Source organism: Triticum dicoccoides, chromosome 6B (genome assembly GCF_002162155.2).
Source record: "Triticum dicoccoides isolate Atlit2015 ecotype Zavitan chromosome 6B, WEW_v2.0, whole genome shotgun sequence".
In the NCBI taxonomy this organism is placed as follows: domain Eukaryota; kingdom Viridiplantae; phylum Streptophyta; class Magnoliopsida; order Poales; family Poaceae; genus Triticum; species Triticum dicoccoides.
Genome location: NC_041391.1, coordinates 245,180,807 through 245,185,310, shown reverse-complemented (window position 1 = coordinate 245,185,310; position 4,504 = coordinate 245,180,807).

Genomic DNA, 4,504 nt, shown 5'->3' with positions numbered 1-4,504 from the left:
CCGTTCGGCAGGTACATGGAATTTGAAGGGAGAACCCGCCTTGCAATGCCGAAGACTATAAACACGCTGGATTTATCGTCATTGAAGCCTGGTTCGGGGGCTACTGAGGGAGTCCTGGACTAGGGGGTGTCCGGACAGCCGGACTATCATTATCCGCCGGACTCCAAGACTACGAAGATACAAGATTGAAGACTCCGTCCCGTGTCCGGATGGGACTTTCCTTGGCGTGGAAGGCAAGCTTGGCAATACGGATATGTAGATCTCCTACCATTGTAACCGACTCTGTGTAACCCTAGCCTCCTCCGGTGTCTATATAAACCAGAGGGCTTTAGTCCGTAGGACAACATACATTACAACAATCATACCATAGGCTAGCTTTTAGGGTTTAGCCTCCTTGATCTCATGGTAGATCCACTCTTGTACTACCCATATCATCAATATTAATCAAGCAAGACGTAGGGTTTTACCTCCATCGAGAGGGCCCGAACCTGGGTAAAAACATCGTGTCCCTCGTCTCTTGTTACCATCCGCCTAGACGCACAGTTCGGGACCCCCTACCCGAGATCTGCCGGTTTTGACACCGACAGTGATCGTCGCCATATCTTTCTTCAGTGTCTAGCACTTTGTTCCATCTGCGATTGAGTGTTTCCTATGCGGCTTTAAGCCATTGCTTCTGCTTCCTCAGACATCTCGCTATGGCCATAAGCTTTCTGTGGATGTTCTCTCGTTCCACGCGTTCTTTCGGGACGATGAATGCGTCGTTTTCCGGACTGTCTTCTTGTCCTGGGCCGGATTGGTGAACTCGTCCCTATGGATCATTTTGTTCGGGCATATGACCCGGACTATGTTCGGCGTGACCTGGTTCGTCTTGCTCCATCGCTGGTTCTGTTTGGTCATTATTGCCATCAGGGTTGACCGGAGTATCCATTCTTCTGGCGCCCTTGATGATATTTTTATTGTTGCCGGATTTGGAACGGCGTCTACGCCGTCACTTTGGTTTTTGCATAGGGGTGTTATCTTCCGGATCGTCGCCGTCGCCTTCCTTGGGCGTATCCACCATGTATATGTCGTGTGGCGAGGCGTGAATCGGGCACCTCATAGATTCTGGGTCTTCTCCTGCATCGTCGTCCATACCGTTGATGCCTTTGGAGTCGATGTCCGGCGAGTCAGTTAAATCATCAATCGTGGCTATGAAGTGGGTGGTGGGTGGGCAACGAATGTCTTCGTCGCCTGCTTCCCACTCGAGCCGGATATAATTCGGCCCGAGATCCTCTGTCAAAGAGAGGGTTTTTAATGAGTTTAGTATGTCGCCGAAGGGCGAGTACTGAAAGATGTCCGCCGCGGTGAACTCCATCACCGGAGCCCAACCGAGATCGGCGGGCCCGGGGATGCACGGACTAGAGCCTACAACCGGACACGAGTCCAGGGGCCCGGGGTCACAGCCTTCCTCAAAAGTGAAGCATGTGTTCGGCTCCATTTCCAAAGAGGGTACGGCCTGTGTGGCGGGGTCCAGCCCTCCGTCTTTAGGCAACACAACCTGTCCCGGATTTAGGTCCGGGGCTTCTGCCGGGATGATATCCCAAGCAACATCTGATAGTAGGTCCTAGTCGTGCTCATCGTGGCTGTTCGGTGCTTCTGGAGCTGGCCTGAATCTGCCGAAGATCAAGTCTCCTCAGGTATCCGCCGGGTGGTTCAGGTTTCCGAACCAGATTTGAGGGCTAGGGGCATAGCTATTGATCTGCTCCAAGTGGCCAAGCGAATTGGCCCGCAGCGCGAAACCGTCGAACACGAAGATCAATCCAGGGAGGAAAGTCTCACCCTGGGCAGCGTCGTCAATGACGATCGAAGGAGCCATCGAGCCTGACAGCGACATCACAAAGGAACTCTCAATGAAAACACCAATGTCGGTGTCAAAACCGGCGGATCTCGGGTAGGGGGTCCCAATCTGTGCGTCAAGGCTGATGGTAACAAGAAGTAAGGGACACAGGTGTTTACCCAGGTTCGGGCCCTCTCGATGGAAACCCTACTTCCTGCTTGATTAATATTGATTATATGGGTAGTACAAGAGTAGATCTACCACGAGATCGTAGAGGCTAAACCCTAGGAGCTAGCCTATGATGGCATGAATGTAATTGTGATCGGCCTTCTACGGACCAACCTCTCCGGTTTATATAGACACCGGAGGGGGCTAGGGTTTACATGGAGTCGGTTACAAGGAAGGAAATATAATATCCGGATCGCCAAGCTTGCCTTCCACGCCAAGGAAAGTCCCATCCGGACACGGGCCGAAGTCTCGAGTCTTGTATATTCACGCTTCAATAGTCCGGACGTTGTACACAGTCCGGCTGTCCGGATACCCCCTTATCCAGGACTCCCTCAGCAAGGCTGTCAAGTCGGAGTACGCGGCACCGACGCCTTCGTCGCGTGTTGGCGTCCTGCCACCTCGTCTTCGAGCTCTGCCTCTGGCACCGCCATCACCATCTGGCCCTTGGACGGCCACCGAGATGTTCTCTTGGTGTCTTCTGCCACTCGTAGCTTGCCTAGGCGCCCCTTTTGCCCTTCTGCTTTCTTGTTCCATTTCCTGAGGAGAGGGACAAGAAAGGGATTACGGGCACCTTATATATTTTTAGTCTTGTAAGCCTTCGGGTCTTTGTTAGCTTTAGAGCTTGTAATCCCCTTGTTCATGTTTTTCATTTCATATGAACTGTACCTGTACGAGATGTTTTGTAATGAAAAAGGGATGTTTGCCGGGATTTTCGTTTGTGGGAGGAATCCACGACAAGGAGTGAATCCTTGTTATCTTTAAGACAAACGACTTTTCGCCCGGCAACAGGCCTTGTTGTCTCCCCACCTCGCTCAACCTTTCTCACGCTCTTGGCGGAGCCCGAGATGAGGTGGGCTTAGGCTCCCCGTTCCCCTTCTTTGCTGCCGCAGCTACGACCAAATTTGGACCCAGGGGATAATCCTTGGGTACCGAAAAGGGGGAGCACCGCAGCTTAGAGATAGAATGGGGTTTCACGTATCCCAGTCCATAACGAAATGCATGATGGAGGGTAAAGAATTTATCTATTTCTGCAGCCTCTAGCGACCTTGGCTTGCCGCGAAGGGATCCTTGTTCTTGCAGCCCCCGGCAACTCTGGCTTGCCGGGGTCCGGGCGCCGGTCCGTTCCCTTTCTTCCAAAACAGCTCCGCAAGAATACTTACGTGCCCTGCAAACCAAAGAAGACAGAGAGGAACAGAGAGACGCGCAGTCGACCTCTAAGCTAGGGGTTAGCCGCCGCTAAGCACTATCAACCCTAACCAAGGAAGAGACTCAACCTAGCATGCATGCTATAACTTAGGGCGCCAGCGCTTCGTTTATTTATGCTCAGGGTCTGCGCCTGGCTTTGTACAAAGGGTTACATGCCTTGCCGGCAAGGCTCGTACAAAAGGGTGGCCTGCCGGGAGGCCCGGCAGCCGCGCCTTATGGGTAGAACTTGCGGAGATGCTCAATGTTCTAGGAGTTGCTTACTGAATGGCATCTTCGGTCTCCAGCCGGACTGCGCCGGGCCTGGTGACTCGTGTTACCCGATAAGGGCCTTCCCACTTTTGGCATCAACTTGTTGGAATTCTTGGCCGACTGAACGTGCCGAAGAACAAGGTCGCCTTCCTCAAAGCTCCGGGCATGAACCTTGCGGCTATGGTAGCGGCGCAAGGCTTACTGGTAGCGTGCTGCTCTCACAGCCACCCGGAGACGATCTTCCTCAAGGAGCGTCGTGTCATCTTGCCGCAATCGCTCTTACTCAAGCTCATCATAAGCGAGCACTCGAGGTGACCCGTATATGAGTTCTATGGGGAGAACTGCTTCTGCCCCGTAAACTAGAGCAAAGGGTGTCTGGCCGGTGGCTCAATTTGGCGTCATTCTGATCGACCAAAGAACCGCCGGCAACTCATCAATCCAGCGCCTTCCACTCTTGCGCAGCCTGTCAAAAGTTTTTGTCCTTAAGCCTTGCAAGACTTCGGCATTTGCTCTCTCCGCTTGGCCGTTGCTCCGTGGGTGTGCCACGGAAGCAAAATAGACCCCGCTGCCGAGATCTTCAATGTATTGCATGAAGGCATGGCTTGTGAACTCTGTGCCATTGTCGGTGATGATCCTGTTGGGCATCCCGAAACGGTACACTAGCCCCTTGAAGAACTTGATGGCTGACTGTGCTGTCACCTTCCTCACTGCTTCCACCTCTGGGCACTTTGTGAACTTGTCGATTGCAACGTACAAGTACTCAAAGCCCCCGACGGCACAAGGGAAAGGGCCCAGTATGTCGAGCCCCCAGACCGAGAAGGCCCAGGAGAGAGGGATAGTTTGAAGGGCTTGGGCTGGTTGATGAAGCTTCTTCAAATGGAACTGGCACGTGCCGTCGCATCCTGGAGGGCGGTCGGCCAGAAGAAACCTTGCCGGAAAGCCTTGCCGGCAAGGGCCCTCGACCCTATGTGGGAGCCACATATGCCTCCATGTATCTCTGCCAAC